This window comes from Heterocephalus glaber, unplaced genomic scaffold, assembly GCF_053883595.1.
Source record: "Heterocephalus glaber isolate CG9 unplaced genomic scaffold, H.glaber_assembly_v1.0 deba00000818, whole genome shotgun sequence".
Taxonomy (NCBI): Eukaryota; Metazoa; Chordata; class Mammalia; order Rodentia; family Bathyergidae; genus Heterocephalus; species Heterocephalus glaber.
Genome location: NW_028258164.1, coordinates 8,120,729 through 8,139,795, shown reverse-complemented (window position 1 = coordinate 8,139,795; position 19,067 = coordinate 8,120,729). Strand labels below are relative to the sequence as shown.

Below are 19,067 nucleotides of genomic sequence, written 5' to 3'. Positions count from 1 at the left end.
CTGCATGGGATTGTGTGTGTTCTGAGCATGCCCTGCCCAAGCCCTACCCGAAACACACATGCTCAGGACCTGGGAGAAACTCCCACCAGTTCTTTACCACGTCTTAGATCTTTCCTTTTTTCCCTTTATCTCTTACTTCCTATTCTTATATTATTCCTATTCCTTTCTGTCTTTCTAAGCCTCCCTAAACCTTGTTGGATCAGAGTTGCTTTGTCTGTAAGATAAGAAGTCATCTTCCTCAAGCTCTTACACTTGTGAAAAATATTCTTTGCTCAGTGATCAAGAATCTTGTTCTTATAGGTGTGAGAATATGTGAGAATGTTTAGTAAGTGTACTTCATAGTATTAAAGTGAGAGTTTGATTATTTTGCATTCATAATGAAGGAGTCAGATTTGTCTTGAGGTCATTCCCTTGGGCCTCTATTTACCACCATAAATTCTCTCAATTCTGTCTGCACTCTAAGCTTCAAGGTAACCTCTTCATCTGCTCTTGGTTTCTGTGGAATCTCCATATTGACTATTAGTAGGCACTAACTGATGCTGATTAGTAGGAACCCACTGATTCTGGGAAAGGAAAACAGGGCACAGAGATCAGATACCAGTCCATGGGAGAGGGTGGGTACCATGAGGTGGGAGGCCAGGGAGGGACAGTGCCGGGGAGAGGATGATGGGGGTTGGATCAACTGCTCAACATCAGCCTCCCCAAGAACTATTATGTGTTGGTTGGTTTGGATGTTGTGTGTGGATTTAGTCTTGTCAAAAACTAAGCATATTTATTTGTTTTCCATTGATGAAATATTTAAATAACAAGAAAAAAAAGCTAACATCTGGACCTAAACCTATCCTCTCACAGTGTTTCTGAGTATATTTGTCTCCTTCACATCAGCTTTGTAAAACTGGAACAGTTTCCTCCCAAGAGGACTTCCAGCTGCAGCTTCTCACAGCACCACCAGCAACACCATTCAGAAACACAGCTCTCCTAGTCCTGCTGCTAGAGAGAAAACTCCAGAGTTTTGCTAAATGTCCCTACTTCTCTCCAAATCTCCAATTTCATTAACTACTTCATTTTACTTCCCTAATTTTTCTACTTCCTTCAAACCAGGACCCTCAATACATTGTCTTGTGAACCTGTGCTCCCAGTTCCCAGTGTGGGTGTGAGTAAGAGGCCCTAGTTTTTATCTTTGGCTTCATGTCAAGAAAAATGTCTAAGGTGCCCCCAGGCTACCTCAACCTCAGACCATGGGATGGTGATATGAGGGCATCTCATCCTTTAGTGAGCCCTGCCAAAGCTGACAAAGCTGTTGTTAGAACTCTCAGACCTCTGCGTTTCTCTGGGTAGAGGTAAAGTGTGGGAAGGTAAAGTTTATGGTTCAGAAAGAAAGGTAAAGTTTATGGAGCAGAAAAAAAGGAAGTTGAAGAAGGTCTATAGATCAAAGAATAAGATTTTTTTTGAGACAGGCTCTGCGTGGTTGAAGCTGACCTTGAACCCACTGTGTAGCAAGGCTGATCTTGAACTCATTATGATCCACTGGCCTTAGTCTCCTGAAGTCTGGGATTTCAGGTGTGAGTCACCACATCTTGCTTGGAATAAGACTAATTGTTCATTACAATTTATGTGTACACGTTATAGGTAACCTAGAAGCTCTCAGAGAAAATGTGAAGGAATCGATGGGTCTCCCTAAGAGAAGAGAAGTGGAATCTGCCATGAAGTCCATGATAGCTCCTGAGACTAGAGTTCTGGTAAGCTTTAAAAATCTCCAAGAAAGGATATGTCAATTTCCAGGTTAGGAGAGGAATCCTCTCCATGGGTTTCTATAGGGAGGAGAAGAGCTTGGCTCATGTGGTTTCCTGAGCTGAGCTGATCCCCAGCTGCAGCCAGAGAACCAGGAGCAGGGCTGCAGGGCTGGCCCTGAGCAGGAGCTGGAGAGCAAGCAGAGTGGAGGATTCAGAGGTGATGTCCAAGGATAGTATGTCCCAGGTGCCAGCACAGTTCTTATATGCAGATCAAGAGAGCAGAAGATCTCAGGTTTTGTTCATGAAGTCTTTTCCTATGCCAATGTCTTCAAGAGTTCTACCTAACTTATCTTCCAGCAAGTTTAGTGTTTCTGTCTTAATATTTATATCTTTAATCCACTTTGATCTTAGTTTACTGCATGGTGATAGGTATGGGTCTAGTTTTAATCTTTGGTAGGTTGAAATCCAGTTTTTCCAACACCATTTATTAAATAGGCTATCTTTCCTCCAATGATGGTGGTTGGCTCCTTTGTCAAAGATGAGCTGGCTGAGTATGTCTGGAGTTGTTTCTGCATCTTCTAATGTAGTCCAATGATCCTCAGGTCTGTTCCTTTGCCAGTACCATGCTGTTTTTATCACAGTGGCTTTGTAGTACAGTTTCAAGTTGGAGATTGTGATACCCCCAGCCATGTCTCTGTTGCTTAGAATTGCTTTAGCTATTCTGGGTCTCTTCTGGTTCCAAATGAATTTTTGGATTGTTTTCTCTAGTTCTATGAAGTATATTGTTGGAATTTCAACTGGCATTGCATTGAATCTATATAGTAGTTTTGGAAGTATGGCCATTTTCACTATATTGGTTCTTCCTACCCAGGAGCAAGGGATATCTTTCCATTTTCTTGTATCCTCTTCAATCTCTTTTTGCAGAGTGCTGTAGTTTTCAGTGTAGAGGTCTTTTGCTTCCTTTGTTAGATTGATTCCTAGATATTTCATTTTTTGGATGCTATTGTAAAAAGAATTGTTTCCCTAATTTCTCTCTCAGTGAGTCTGTTATTTGTGTACAAGAAGGCTATTGTTTTTTGAGTGTTGATCTTGTATCCTGCTACTCTACTGAATCTGTCAATTAAGTCTAGAAGTCTTTTGGCGGAGTTTTTTGGGTCTTCTATGTAAAGTATCATATCATCAGCAAATAATGACAGTTTAACTTCTTCTTTTCCTATCTTTATTCCTTTTATTTCTTTCTCTTTTCTAGTGGCTAATGTTTCCAGAACTATATTGAAAAGGAGTGGTGATAGTGGGCATCCTTGTCTTGTTCCTGATTTTAGCGTGAAAGTTTTCAGTTTTTGACCATTTAGTATGATATTGGCTGTTGGTTTTTCATAGTCTTAATCAGGTTAAGATAAAGACCTTCTATTCCAAGTTTCTGTAGGGTTCACAGGAACTAGCAGAAAGAATTAACAACTGGGATCTCATCTTACTAAAAAGCTTCTGCACTGCAAAAGAAACCACCAACAGAGCTAACAGACAACCTATGATATGGGAAAATTTTTTTAGCAGCTGTACCTCAGACAAAGGACTACTATCTAGAATATATAAAGAATTGAAAAAAATCAGACCCCCCCAAATTCAAAGACCCAATTCAAAAATGGGCATCTGAAATGAATAGACATTTCTCAGACAAGGAAGTAAAAGCAGCAAACAAATATATGAAAAAATGTTCAACATCACTGGTCATTTGAGAGATGCGGATGAAAACAAAGCTGAGATTCCACCTCACCCCAGAAAGAATGGCTGCTATCAAGAAATCAGCAAATAACAAATTCTTGTGGGGATGTGGGGAGAAAGGAACCCTTCTCCATTGCTGGTGGGAGTGCAGACTGATGCAACCACTGTGGAAATCAGTATGGAGATACCTCAAAGAACTAGGACTAGAAGTCTCATTTGACCCAGCTATTCCCCTGCTGGGTATCTTCCCAAAAGAATTAAAAGAATCATACCACAGTGATATATGTGCACCCATGTTCATAGCGGCACAGTTTGTAATAGCTAAAGCTTGGAAGCAGCCCAAGTGCCCATCAACTGGAAACTGGATAAAGAAAATATATATATTTTTTATAAAACAGAGTACTACTCAGCCATAAAGAATGAAAAACTAGAGTCATTTATGGCTAAATGGATGCATATCAAGGCCATACTCTTAAGTGAAATAAGTAGAACACACATGTGTAAATACCGAATAGTTTCACTAGTATGAGAAACTGATAGTGTAAACAAGAGTTAAAATGATTAAAATGAATAATTGATATTTTGAAATAGGAAAAAAAGGTCCAAAGATGAAGGAATGAAGGGAGGGGAAGGGGAAAGGAAAAGAGGGAAAGGAAAAACTATGAGGAAAGAAAAAAACATGGAAATGAAATCTATGTAAATAGGGAAGGGTGGTAGGGATGAAGGGTGCACAGGTAATGGGGAAAAAATAAGAACCAAGATACATGATATACAGGTACAAACACCCAATGATAAATGTAAATGAATTGTATACCTAAAATGTACCAATAAAATTAATTAAAATAAAAAAGAAGATTTCAGGTCCATGTGGGGATTACCCAATCATTGTTCCTACTCATGATTTTTCCTTGTTATCCTGAAGTTTGTTTGTCTATGGAAAAAGAATTAGCATGCAACATCTAGTTAAAATCTTGTTAGAATCTTGGAGAGATGCCCTTCCTTGTTTTCTCAGTATCAGAGCTTCTCAAAGTGATTTTCCTCTGGTTTACAGGTATACCTATCAGTCCTGCCATGTGTGGTGTTAGCTTCAGCCACTGTCTCCACAGGCAGTGAGCCAGCAATGGGGGCAGCTTTCAATTTACAGTTCTAGAGCAGAATTGCTTGATCACCTTATAATAAGTTCAAGATGAGATGTCATTAAAGAAGGTTTTAGAGTCTAAAGTTGATCAGGGCCTCCATAAAAGCCACCACCAATCACATAGTAAGAGTGAGGATGTTGTGGTTGATAGTGAGGCGGGGCCACAGTGGTGTCCAGGTGAGTGTGGGATGGAAATGTGAAGGTGTTTCTGACTGCCGAGTCCTTCAGAAGTTCAGATGTAGTAGTAAATGCTACAGATAGATGCCCAACATTCCAGATGTTTCGAAGTCCTTTGTACAAGGGTCTAACATTTTAATTCTACACATTTTCTGTAAAAAGCTGGAATTTCCAAATCAGGCCTTTTGGTCACCAGAGACTCTTTCTATAATGAGGCAGTAACATCTCACACTTATCCCACAGAAAAATGCACAGAGGATGACACAATGAGAATGATTTCATCCACTAGTACAGAATTCCAACAGTGTTTGGGAGATTCCTGACCTAAGAATTTTTCTACATGGAATCATGGGGAGACTCACTCTTGCCAAGACTGGCATTGTGCTATTTCTCTTTAGCAAATTAAATTATTTCTTAATCCATGACTTATGAATTGTGAGATTTGTTTTACCTTTTCATAGAAGGATTCCAGAAGGATTCTGTGGGACATGAGAGAAAATCATTATTCTAGAGTAACCTGTATAAATCACCATAGCCACTATCAATAATGTAGACCTCAGGAAAAAAAATGACAATGAGTTAAGAAAATGTACTGAAGGTCATATGTTCACTCTCCTATAAATCAACAGAGAATTGTGATACTCAAAACCCTTTAAAATGCACAATGAATCATAAGTACTATTCTGTCATTTCCTGATGTGATATTTATTTTAGTTTTATATGTGAACTTGGCTGGGCAGGGTACCTAGTTGTCCTTAAACACCAATCTAAATGTTTTTGTAAATTTCCTTTTTAAAGATATGATTAACATTTAAATCAGAAGCCTGTGTTAAATTGGATTATTTTTACTGGAGTTGGCTTAAAAGCAAATCCATTTTTAGTAGTCAAATCCACCATGCAAATGTCTATGTGTCCCACGTTTGTTCCAAGTTTACATAGAGATATCAGTATTCCTGGGACTGAACACATTTGTAAGGTCAGTATTTTAGAAGTGGGACAGAGTAAATGGCTTTTCAAATCGCAGATTACATGCACAATGATTTCAGCATGGAGTTTATGACAAATTCAATGATAATGCCATTTACATGCCAGTGGAAATTCAATCTAGCAGATGGCTCTTTGGGGGTATATATGGATCAAAATTATCACATGTATGCAAAGAACATGTCTGGTAAGTTTTAGAAACCAAATAGAGACTGATAAGACCAGACTGTAAAAAAAACTCGGAAGGCTTACAGAAAACATCTTCAAGGACACACAAGGAAGGAATTAAGAATCACAGGAAGGTAATCACAGCTGAAATTTGCAAAGAAATGGATGATCACAGACCTGATAGTTTTCATTAAAAAGCAAGATAAAGAATGGTCAATGCAGAAAGGGAGCTGTGGAAGCCAACACTCATGGAGGACATGTCATGTGCATAGAAATATAATAAGCATTTTACATGCATTTAATTATCGTATTCCCCACAGCAACCCTGTGAAGTGGTTTGTCACTTTTATCCCATTTTACAAATAGGGCAACTGAAACAGAGATGAAATAGACATGAAGCCTGTGTCATAGAGCCAGGAACTAGTGATACCAATTTTGGATCCAGATTTGGTTGTATCCCCATAGTTTTATTCATGCTATTTGGGGTCATCTTTCAGACACACAGCACAAATGTATCAACATAATATACTGAGAAAGATACTGAAAAGAGCTCTTGGAAGTTAGGAACACTGAGACTTGTTATCAAGTCACTGGTGAATATAGCTGTTCATGGAGCCAAATGTGACCACAGGCAGTCTGGCTCTAAACACTGAGCTTTGCACACTGGTGTGCACAAAACAAGTTAGGAACTAGCGAAATTGAAGGTTCAATGTTAAATAATGTGATATCACAGTCTATGTCCTTAGACTACTTGTCTATCCTGTTTTTAGTGTCACAATATTTTATAGTTGAGGAAAGTAAACTCACAGAGATTTTCAGAGCTTATTCTAATCATACAGCCAACAAATATGAAAGTGTTATTGAAACCCAGTGAGAACCTAATCCAGAGCTGGCACTTACACTGACTGCTTTTTATTTCCTCTTTATTAGTGAAAGCATGAGTGCTACAGGAAACACAAGGGCATTTATCTTAGACCGAGTATGTAATGTTCAACCAAGGAAGCTACTTTCAAGATCTATTTGGAAGTGTTAAAATCTGTATCAAAACCTTCCTTTATAAAGATCAAATAAACTGAATATATTCTATTTCACTGATTCACATATCTGTTTTGTTTAGGTGCTATACCATTTTATCACCATTGTTTTATAATATAGCTTGAGTCAGGTATTGTAGGGTCTTCTGCTTTGCTCTTGTTCCCCAAAATTGCTTTTGCTATTCTGGGTCTTTTCTGAGTCCATATGAATTTTAGGATTGTTTTCTCTAGATTTATAAAGTATACTGTTGGTATTTTAACTTGGATTGCATTGAATCTGTAAAGTTTTTGGAGTATGGCCATTTTGACAATATTGGTTCAGCCTATCTAGCAGCAGGGGATATCGTTCTATTTCCTGACGTCCTCTTCAATCTCCTTTATTTCTTTGTAGAGGGCTTTAATTTCCCTGGTTAGGTTAATTCCTAGATATTTAGTTTTTCTTGAAGCTACTGTGAATGGTATTATTTTCATAATTTCCTTCTCATTGAGTTCATTGTTGGTGACACAAATGCTAATGATTTTTATGTGATGATCTTGTGTCCAGCTACATTGCTGAATAATTCTAAGAATTTTTTGGTGAAGTTCTTTGAGTCTTGTATATAGAGTATGATGTTATCTATAAATAATGATTTGAATTCTTCCTTTCCTATATGTATCCTTTTTATTTTTTTTCACTTGCCTAATCGTTCTGGCTAATGTTTCAAGTACTATGTTGACTAGAAGTGATGATAGTGGGAATCTTTGTCTTGTTCTTGATTTTAGGGAGAATATTTTTAGTTTTTCCATATTTAATTTGACAAAGAGGCCCAAAGCACACATTGGAGGAAAGATAGCCTATTATAAACTGGTGCTGGGAAAACAATACCTGTTTGCAGAAGATTGAAACTGGACTCATATCTCTCATCATGTACTAAAGTAAAATAAAAATGGAGCAAAGATCGAAACAATGAAACACTAAACCCACTAAAGATAAAATAGGTAAAACAGGATTTACTAAACAGAAGTTCAATTGCACAAGAAATTTCAGTACAAATCAACAAATGGAATTATATTAGACTAAAAACCTGTAATTGTGAAAAGTGAGTGTGCCTGTGTTCCCATAAACTGTCATCATTAATGTCATTTCTAAGGTCCCTTTGGGCCTGAGTATCTGGCTGTTAAATGTGAAAGGGAGAATAGGGCCTTATGGAGGGCAAGATTTGGAAGTGGCTTGTGTCTATCATCATGCATTCTTATTGTGACAGCTTAGTCATAAGGCCGTACATAATGCAAGAGGTCGAGCAGTGTAGACACACAGTGTCTAGATAAAAAGGGATGTGGTTTGGTGATTTTGCTGTATCACTACAATGTAAAGTCTGTGTTATCTTCATTTTTAGCACAGAACATTAAATTGTTCTAAAAATATTTATATGTCAGTCCTTTTACCTTGGCTTTTCTGTTGGATTAGCAGTGGGCCATAATGTGATTTTATTTTTAATTTTTGTGATCATATGTGGTAATTATCTTTTTCATTTGCTTCCTGAATATCATATATTTCTTTTGTGAAGTACCTATTGAAGGCTGTTCTCTATTTTCAGTTGAGTTGTTTTGTCTTTTCTTATTTTTTAAAATGAATTTTATTGGTACATTTTAGGTATATAATATGATGACATTCATCATTGGAAATTTGCACCTTTACATAGTCTCTCTTGGTTCTTGTTTTTCACCCTTGCCCAGCCCTCCCTTCAACCCCTCCAGCCCTCCCTATTTACAAAAACTTTGTTTCCATTTTTGCATTTTCTCATATTAATTCCATTCCCTTCTTTCATTTCACCTACTCCTCCCACTTCCCCTTTCCTTTTGCCCCTTTTCTTCCTATTTCACATTATCTAATATACTTTTTAGTCTTTATTTACACTTTCAGTTTCTCACACTAGAGGAACTATTCAGTATTTACACATGTCTGTCCTATTTATTTCACTTAAGTGTATTGCCTTAATGTGCATCCATTTAGCTATAAATGTCTCTAATTTCTCATTTTTTATGGCTGAGTAGTACTCTACTTTATACAAAAAAATACATTTTCTTTCTCCAGTCTCCAATTGATGGGCATTTGGGCTGCTTCCAAGTTTTAACTATTACAAATTGTGCTTCTATGAACACGGGTGCACATATATCACTGTGGTATGATTCTTTTAATTCTTTGGGGAAGATACCCAGCAAGGGAAGAGCTGGGTCAAAAGGGACTTCCAGTCCTAGTTCTTTGAGATATCTCCATGCTGATTTCCACAGTGGTTGCACCAGTCTACACTCCCACCAGCAGTGGAGAAGGGTTCCTCTCTTCCCGCAGCCCCGCCAGCATTTGTTATTGGTTGATTTTTTGATAGCAGCTATTCCTTCTGGGGTGTGATGGAATCTCAGCTTTGTTTTCATCTGCATCTCTTGAATGTCTAGTGATGTTGAATATTTTTTGATATTTTTATTTGCCATTTCTACTTCTTTGAGAAATGTCTGTTCATTTCAGATGCCCATTTTTTGACTGGTTCTTTAAATCTGGGTGGTCTGATTTTTTAAACTTCTTTATATATTCTAGATAGTAGACCTTTATCTGATGAACTGCTGGTGAAAATTTTTTCCCACATTGTGAGTTGTCTCTTCATAGTGTTGGTGGCTTCTCTTGCTGTGCAGAAGCTTTTTAATAAGATGATATCCCACTTGTCAATTGTACAGAGGTTTTGTTCATAAAATCTTTTCCTACACCAATGTCTTCAAGAGTTCTACCTAACCTCTGTTCCAGCCATTTCTGTTCAGCATTTCTCTTTTAACATTTAGATCTTTAATCCATTTCAGTTTTAGTTTAGTGCATGGTGAGAGATATAGGTCTAGTTTTAATCTTTGGCAAATTGAAACCCAATTTTTCCAGCACCATTTATTAAAGAGGCTATCTTTCCTCCAGTGAGGGTGTTTGGTTCCTTTGTTGAAGATGAGGTGGCTGAGTGTGTCTGGAGTTGTTTCTGCATCTTCTAATCTGTTCCACTGGTCCTCGGGTCTGTTTCTTTGCCAGGACCATGCTGTTTTTATCACAGTAGACTTGTAGTATAGTTTTAAGTTGGGGGTTGTGATACACCCTGTAATGTCTCTGTTACCTAGAATTACTTTTGCTATTCTGGGTCTCTTCTTGTTCCAAAGGAATTTTTGGATTTTTTTCTCAAGGTCTGTAAAGTATGCTGCTGAGATCTCAATTGAGATTGCATTGAGTCTATATAGGAGTTTTGGAAGTATGGTCATTTTCGCTATGTTGATCCTTCCTACCCAGGAGCAAGAGATGTCTTTCCATTTTCTGATATCATCTTCAGTCTCTCGTTTCAGAGTGCTATAGTTTTCAGAGAAGAGATCTTTGATTTCTTTTGTTTGGTTGATTCCTAGGTATTTCAGTTTTTTGATGCTATTGTGAAAGGAACTATTTGCCCTATTTCTGTCTCAGCGGGTCTGTTGTTCATGTAGAGGAAAGCTATTGATTTTTGTGTGTTGACCTTGCATCCAGCTACTTGACTGAATTTGGTTATTAAGTCTAGAAGACTTTTGGTGGAGTTCTTGGGGTCTTCTATATAGAGTATCATGTCATCTGCAAATAATGACAATTTGAGCTCTTTGTTAACCATCTTTATTCCTTTTATTTCTTTCTCTTGTCTAATTTCTGTGGCTAGTGTTTCCAAAACTATTGAATAGGAGTGGTGATAGTGGACATCCTTGTCTTGTTCCTGATTTTAGTGTGAAGGATTTCAGTTTTTGACCATTTAGTATGTTATTGGCTGTTGGTTTTCCATAGATGGCTTTTATCAGATTGAGATAGAGAAGGTCTATTCTATTTTTTTGTAGGGTTTTTTATCATAAATGCATGTTGGTTTTTGCAAATGCTTTGTCTGCATCTATTGAGATGATCATATGGTTTTTGTCTCTGACTCTATTGATACAGTGTATTACATTGATTGATTTGCATATGTTGAACCATCCCTGCATCCCTGTGATGAATCCCACTTGATCAGAGTGTATGATCATCTTGATAATCTTCTGCATTCTGTTTGCCAGTATCTTATTAAGGATTTTTGCATCTATGTTCATTAGTGAGATTGGCCTATAGTTCTCTTTTTCAGTTGGGTCTTTCTCTGATTTGAGGATCCAGGTGATGCTTGCTTCCAGGAATGAATTTGGGAGTATTGCTTCCCGTTCAATTTCATTGAAGAGTTTGAACAGTAGTGGCAGTAGTTCCTCTCTAAATGTCTTGTAGAATTCAGCAGTGATGCAGGACCTGGGCTTTCCTTAGTTGGTAAGTTTTTAATTATGTTTTCAATTTCATTGATTGATATTGGGTCATTTAAACTTTTTAGATCTGCTTCGTTCAACTTTCATAATTCACACATATCTAGGAATCTGTCCATTTCTTCTGTGTTTTCCATCTTATTGGCGTATAGGTTCTCAAAGTAGGTATTGATGATCCTCTGGATTTCTGCTGGGTCTGTTGTAATTTCATCCTTTTCATTCCTAATTATATGGATTTGTCTTTTTGTTTCCTTTTTCTGATAAGATTGGCTAAGGGTTTGTAAATTTTGTTTCTTCTTTCGAAGAACCAACTCGTGGCTTCATTGATTTTTTTTGTATTGTTCTCTTAGTCTCCATTGCATTGATTTCTGCTCTGATCTTTATAATTTCCTCCCTTGTATGAGCTTTTTGTTCATCCTTCTCTTCTTTTTCTAGAAGCTTGAGGTTCAGCATCAGGTTGTTTAATTGGGCTCGTTCTGTTTTCCTAATATGCTATGAATTTCCCTCTTAAGACTGCTTTCATTGTTTCCCATAGATTCCTATATGTTGTATTGTCATTGTCATTTAATTGTGGGAGTCATCTGATTCCTTCTTTAATTTCCTCTGTGACCCATTGATTATTCAGAAGTGTGTTGTTCAATTTCCATGTGTTTATGAAATTGTTGTGGTTTATTTTTTATTGACCTCCAATTTCATCTCACTATGGTCTGATAATATACAGGGGACAACTTCAATTCCTTTGCACTTACTTAAACATGTTCTGTAAGTCAGTATGTGGTTTATTTTGGAGAACAATCCATGTACACCTGAGAAGAATATGATTTTGTGATGTGGAACACTCTGTAAACATCTGTTAAGTTTATTTGTTCAAGAGTTTGATTGAGTTCTAGTATTTCCTTGATTATTTTTTCTCTAGTTGATCGACCTATATGTGACGGGGGGTATTGAGGTCCCGCACTACTATTGTTTTAGTGCTTATTTGATTTTTCATGTCTGTTAGTATTTGTTTTATATAGTTGGGTGCAGTAGTGTTTGCTGGATATATATTTATGATTGTCATCTCTTACTCTTGGATTTTTTCCTTTACAAGGATGTAGTGTCCTTCTTTGTCTCTCTTAATCAGTATTGGTTTGAAATCCAACTGATCTGCAAAGATGGTAGCTATTCCAGCTTTTTTTGAGGTTCCTGTCACATGGAGTATTGTTTTCCACCCTTTAACTTTCAGTCTATGAATTTGTTTTTGAATTAAGTGTGTTTCTTGTATGCAGCATATTGTTAGATCTTGCTTCTTGACCCATTATGCCAGTCTATTCTTTTGATTGGCGAGTTAAGACCATTAACATTGATGGTTATAACTGATACGTATTGACTTATCATTGTCATGACTTTTTCTTTTTGCTGGATTCTCTGTTTTTGCTTTAATTTCTTGTCATGCCTGATGGCTTCATTATGCTGGACTTCCTGGGGTTGTGATCCTCACTGTCTTTTCCTAGGATATTGTCTAAAATTTTTTGGAGTGCTGGTTTGGTATTCATGAAGTTTCTAACGTGCTCTTTGTCATGAAAGTATCTTATTTCTCCATCGATTTTGAAAGATTGCTTTGCAGGGAGATCTATCTGGGTTGGACACTGTTTTCCTTTAGGGCTTGGAATAAGTCACTCCAAGCTGTTCTTTGTTTTTTGTATTAAATTCTTTTATTGGTACATTGTAGGTATACAACACAAATACATTTCTCACTGGGAATTGTGCCTTTACATAATGCATCTTGGTTCTTATTTTTTCCCCATTCCTAGCCCTTCCTTCACACCCTCCACCCTTCCCTATTTACAAAGACTTCATTTCCATTTTTTCCATTTCTCAGCATTTTTCCTTTTCCTTCTTTCCTTTCCCCTGCCCTTCCCACTACCCCTACCCCTTTGGACCTTTTCTTCCTATTTTGCATTATTGATTATTCATTCTAATCATTGGTACATTTTAGGTATACAATATAATGACATTCATCATTGGAAATTTGCACCTTTACATAGTCTCTCTTGGTTCTTATTTTTCACCCTTGCCCAGCCCTCCCTTCAACCCCTCCATTCGTCCCTATTTACAAAGATTTTGTTCCTATTTTTCCATTTTCTCATATTAAATCACATTCCCTTCTATCCTTTCCCCCAGCCCTCCCACTTCCTTCCCCTTTGCCCCTTTTCTTCCTATTTCACATTACATATTATACATTCAGTCCTTATTTACACTTTCAGTTTCTCACACCAGAGAAACTATTCGGTATTTACACGTGTGTCCTATTTATTTCACTTAAGAGTATCACCTCAATGTGCATCCACTTAGCTATAAATGTCTCTGATTTCTCATTTTTTATGGCTGAGTAGTACTCCATTTTATAAAAAAACCACATTTTCTTTATCCAGTATCCACATTTTCCCATCCAGTCTTGATGGGCATTTGGGCTGTTTCCAAGTTTTAGCTATTACAAACTGCGCTGTCATGAACATGGGTGCACATATATCACTGTGGTATGATTCTTTTAATTCTTTGGGGAAGATCCCCAGCAGTGGAATAGCAGGGTCAAATGGGACTTCCAGTCATAGTTATTTGAGGTTTCTCCATACTGATTTCCACAGTGGTTGCACCAGTCTACACTCCCACCAGCAGTGGAGCAGTGTTCCTCTTTCCCCACAGCCCTGCCAGCATTTGTTATTGGTGGATTTCATGATAGCAGTCATTCTTTCTGGAGTGAAGTGGAATCTCATGTTGTTTTCATTTGCACCTCTTGAATGACCAGTGATGTTGAACACTTTTTCATGTATTTATTTGCTATTTCTACTTTGTCTGAGAAGTGTCTGTTCATTTCAGATGCCCATTTTTGGATTGGGTCTTTAAATTTGGGAGGTCTGATCTTTTTAAGTTCTTTATAGATTCGAGATAGTAGACCTTTGTCTGAGGAAGAGCAGGTGAAGATTTTTTCCCACATTGTGGATTGTCTCTTCACACTGCTGGTGGTTTCTCTTGCTGTGCAGAAGCCTTTTAATAAGAGGAGATCCCATTTGTTGATTGTTTGTGCTAGTTCATGGGCAACTGAGGTTTTGTTCATAAAATCTTTTCCTACACCGATGTTTTCAAGGGTTCTACCTAACCTCTGTTCCAACTGGTTCAGTGTTTCTATTTTAATATTTAGATCTTTAATCCGCTTTGATTTTAGTTTAGTGCATGGTGAGAGATACAGGTCTAGTATTAATCTTTGGGAAGTTGAAACCCAATTTTTCCAGCACCATTTATTAAAGAGGCTATCTTTCCTCCAGTGAGGGTGTTTGGCTCCTTTATCAAAGATGAGGTGGCTGAGTGTGTCTGGAGTTGTCTCTGCATCTTCTAATCTGTTCCACTGGTCCTCAGGTCTGTTTCTTTGCCAGTGCCATGCTGTTTTTATCACAGTAGCTTTGTAGTAGAGTTGCAGGTTGGGGATTGTGATACCCCCTGCCATGTCTCTGTTACCTAGAATTGCTTTTGCTATTCTGGTTCTCTTCTTGTTCCAAAGGAATTTTTGGATTTTTTTCTCAAGGTCCATGAAGTATGCTGCTGGGATCTCAATTGGAATTGCATTAAATGTATATAGCAGATTTGGAAGTATGGCCATTTTCACTATATTAATCCTTCCTACCCAGGAGCAGGGGATGTCTGTCCATTTTCTGACGTCATCTTCAATCTCTCTTTTCAGAGTGCCATAGTTTTCAGAGAAGAGGCCTTTGATTTCTTTCATTAGGTTGATTCCTAGGTATTTCAGTTTTTTGGATGCTATTGTGAAAGGAATTATTTGCCCTATTTCTCTCTCAGTGAGTCTGTCATTGGTGTAGAGGAAAACTATTGATTTTTGTGTGTTGACCTTGTAACCAGCTACTTGACTGAATTTGATTATTAAGCCTAGGAGACTTTTGGTGGAGTTGTTGGGGTCTTCTATATAGAGTATCATGTCATCTGCAAAGAATGACAATTTGACTTCTTCATTACCTATCTTTATTCCTTATTTCTTTCTCTTGTCTAATTGCCGTGGCTAATGTTTCCAGAACTATATTGAACAAGAGTGGTGATAGTGGACATCCTTGTCTTGTTCCTGATTTTAGTGTGAAGGATTTCAGTTTTGGACCATTTAGTATGATATTGGGTGTTGGTTTTTCATAGATGGCTTCTATCAGTTTGAGGTAGAGACCATCTATTCCAATTTTTTGTAGGGTTTTTATCATAAATGCATGTTGGATTTTGTCAAATGCTTTTTCTGCATCTATGGAGATAATCATATGGTTTTTGTCCTTGGCTCTATTGATATAGTGTATTGCATTGATTGATTTGTGTATATTGAACCATCCCTGAATCCCTGGGATGAATCCCACTTGATCAGGGTGTATGATCTTCTTGATGATCTTCTGCATTCTGTTTGCCAGTATCTTATTAGGGATTTTTGCATCTATGTTCATTAGTGAGATTGGCCTATAGTTCTCTTTTTCAGTTGGGTCTTTCTCTGCTTTGGGGATCCAGGTGATGATTGCTTCCAGGAATGAATTTGGGAGTATTGCTTCCCTTTCAATTTCATTGAAGAGTTTAAAGAGTAGTGGGAGCAGTTCCTCTCTAAATGTCTTGTAGAATTCAGCAGTGAAGCCATCAGGGCCCGGGCGTTTTTTAGTTGATAAGTTTTTAATTGCATTTTCAATTTCATTGGTTGATATTGGGTTGTTCAAAATTTTTAGGTCTTCTTCATTCAACTTTGTTAATTCATATGTATCTAGGCATCTGTCCATTTCTTCTGTGCTGTCCATCTTATTGGCATATAGGTTCTCAAAGTAGGTATTGATGATCCTCTGGATTTCTGCTGAGTCTGTTGTAATTTCACCCTTTTCATTCCTGATTGCATGGATTTGTGCCTTTTCTTTCCTTTTTCTGACAAGGTTGGCTAAAGGTTTGTCAATTTTGTTGATCCTTTCAAAGAACCAACTCTTGGCTTCATTGATTTTTTGTATCGTTCTCTTAGTCTCCATTGCATTTATTTCTACTCTGATCTTTAAAATTTCCTCCCTTGTATGATCTCTGGTGTTGTCCTGCTCTTCTTTTTCTAGAAGCTTGAGGTTCAGCATCAGGTTGTTGAATTGGGCTCATTCTGTTTTCCTAATATGTGTAGTCACTGCTATGAATTTCCCTCATAAGACTGTTTTCATTGTGTCCCATAGATTCTGATATGTTTTATTGTCATTGTCATTTAATTGAAGGAACTGTCTGATTTCTTCTTTAATTTCCTCTGTGATCCATTGGTTATTCAGAAGTGTGTTGTTCAATTTCCACATATTTTTGAAATTTTTTGATTTTCTTTTTCTATGGATCTCCAATTTCATTGCTCTATGATCTGATAATATATAGGGGATAACTTCAATTCCTTTGCATTTACTTAAACATGTTCTATGTGTGAGTATGTGGTGTATTTTTGAGAATGACCCGTGTGCAACTGAGAAGAATGTATATTCTGATTTTGTGGGGTGGAAGACTCTGCAAACATCTGTTAAATCCATTTGTTCAAGAGTTCGATTGAGTTCTAGTATTTTATTACTTATTTTTTGTCTAGTTGATCTATCTATTTGTGACTGTGGTGTGTTGAGGTCCCCCACTACCATTGTATTAGTGCATATGTGGCTTTTCATGTCCGTTAGTATTTGTTTTATATAGTTCGGTGCACTAGTGTTTGGTGCATAGATATTTATGATTGTCATCTCTTCTTCTTGGATTCTTCCCTTTACGAGGATGTAGTGTCCTTCTTTGTCTCTCTTAATCAGTGTTGGTTTGAAATCTACTTGATCTGCCAAGAGGATAGCTACTCCTGCTTTTTTTTGGGTTCCTGTTGCATGGAGTTTTGTTTTCCACCCTTTAACTTTCAGTCTATGAGGTTCCTTTTGAATTAAGTGTGTTTCTTTAATGCAGCGTATTGTTGGATTTTGCTTCTTGACCCATTCTGGCAGTGTATTTCTTTCTTTCTTTTTTTTTTTTTTTGGTACTGGGGATCAAACTCGGGTCCTTGTGCTTGCAAGGCAGGCAGCAGAACCACTGAGCTAAATCCCTGGCCCTAGTCTATTTCTTTTGATTGGTGAATTGAGACCATTAACGTTGATGGTTATAACTGGAACGTATTGACTTGTCATTGGCATGACTTTTTCTTTTTGTTGGATTCTCCCCCTTTACATTTAATTTCTTGTCATGCCAGATGGGTTCATTCTGCTTTGCTTACTGGGGTTGTGATCCTCATTCTCTGTTCCTAGGATATTGTGTAACATTCTTTGGAGTGCTGGTTTGGTATTCACGAAGTTCCTAAGGTGCTCTTTGTCATGAAAGTATCTTATTTCTCCATCCATTTTGAAAGATAGTTTTGCAGGGTACATCAATCTGGATTGGAGGCTGTTTTCTTTTATGGCCTGGAATATGTCACTCCAAGCTCTTCTTGCCTTGATGGTTTGTGTTGAGAAGTCTGCTGTGATTCTGATGGACTTTCCTTTGTATGTGATTTATTTCTTTTCTCTGACTGCTTGGAGAACTTTGTTCTTCTGTTGTCTTTCTGGAATCTTAACAATTATATGCCTATGTGTAGATTTTTTTTCATCAAGGCTATTTGGAGTCCTCTATGTCTCACTTATCTGTATGTCAAGCTCTTTTCCCCTGCTTGGGAAGTTTTCTACCATTATTTCTGTGAAGAGATTTTTTATGTCATCTCCTCCCTCTCCTGTTTCTTCTTTGACTCCAATCAGTCTTATGTTATTCTTCTTTGCATCATCTAGCAGCTGCTGGATTGATTTCTCATGTTCCCTTATAATTTTGAAGCAATTTTTCCTTTTCCTGGTCACTAATTGCAATCTCATCTTTTATATCTCAAATTCTGTCCTCACATTGGCTCATTCTGCTGAGTGGGCTTTCAATGGAGTTTTTCATTTCCTGGAAATCTATTTGCATCTGTTTTATGGATTCCATTTGTTTCTTATGTTGGGATTCCATCGTGTTCCTGAGCTCCTCTCTAGATTTATTCATCATGTCTTGCACTAGGGGCACAATTTCTCCTGTTATCTGAGAAATTATTTCTGATTTCATTTTTTCCAGATCCCCTTTTGTTGCCAGTTCAGTGGGTCCAGGTGGTTGAGTATCAGAGTGTTCCATCTCATTTCCCTTTGGGGTTGCTGTAGGTGATCTGGAAGTCTGGTTTAGAGACTTATTTACGTGTTTTCTTATTTCGATTGGGGCAGGGGGCCTGTTAGCGCCTGCACGGATTACCTCCTCTGAGCTGGGTGAGGTGGGACAGGGGCTGGGAGCAGCGGTAGGGATGGTGACCCAAAAGGCCTTTTCTGTGGGCTGGGAGCAGCCGGAGGGATGGTGGCTGGGAACCCCCTTCCTCTGGACCAGGAGCAGTGGGACGGTGGCTCAGAAGCCCCTCCATCTGGGCCAGGAGTGGTGGGAGGGATGGTGGCCTGGAAGCCCCTTCCTCTGGGCCAGGAGCAGCAGGACAGAAGGTGGCCCAAAAGCCCTTTCCTCTGGGCTGGGAGCAGTGCCAGGGATGGTGGCTGGGAAACCCCTTCCTCTGGACCAGGAGCATTGGGACGGCAGCTCAGAAGCCCCTACCTCTGGGCCAGGAACGGTGGGACTCAGTACCTTGGTCTGGTGGTCTGGTGTCCTCTGCATCTTTGTAGTGTGGAACCTGGTGGCTGCCTGTCTGAAGCGGTGTGATTCGGTGTCTTCTGCGTGACTCAGGACCTTGGTAGTGTGTTTACAGACCCGCCTGTCTGCAGCGGG

At 38.1% G+C, this 19,067-nt stretch overlaps 1 long non-coding RNA gene across 4 annotated transcripts in view; it reads left to right on the top strand.

Annotated features, from left to right (window-relative positions):
* The window catches only part of LOC106010714 (uncharacterized), a 243,601-nt gene that overhangs the window by 123,826 nt on the left and 100,708 nt on the right, over nucleotides 1-19,067 (top strand). For all 4 annotated transcript variants that reach the window (XR_015449906.1, XR_002388085.2, XR_015449904.1 and 1 more), the window contains exon 4: nucleotides 1,630-1,739. This is a non-coding gene — a long non-coding RNA (uncharacterized LOC106010714). The remainder of the gene's footprint in view (nucleotides 1-1,629; nucleotides 1,740-19,067) is intronic.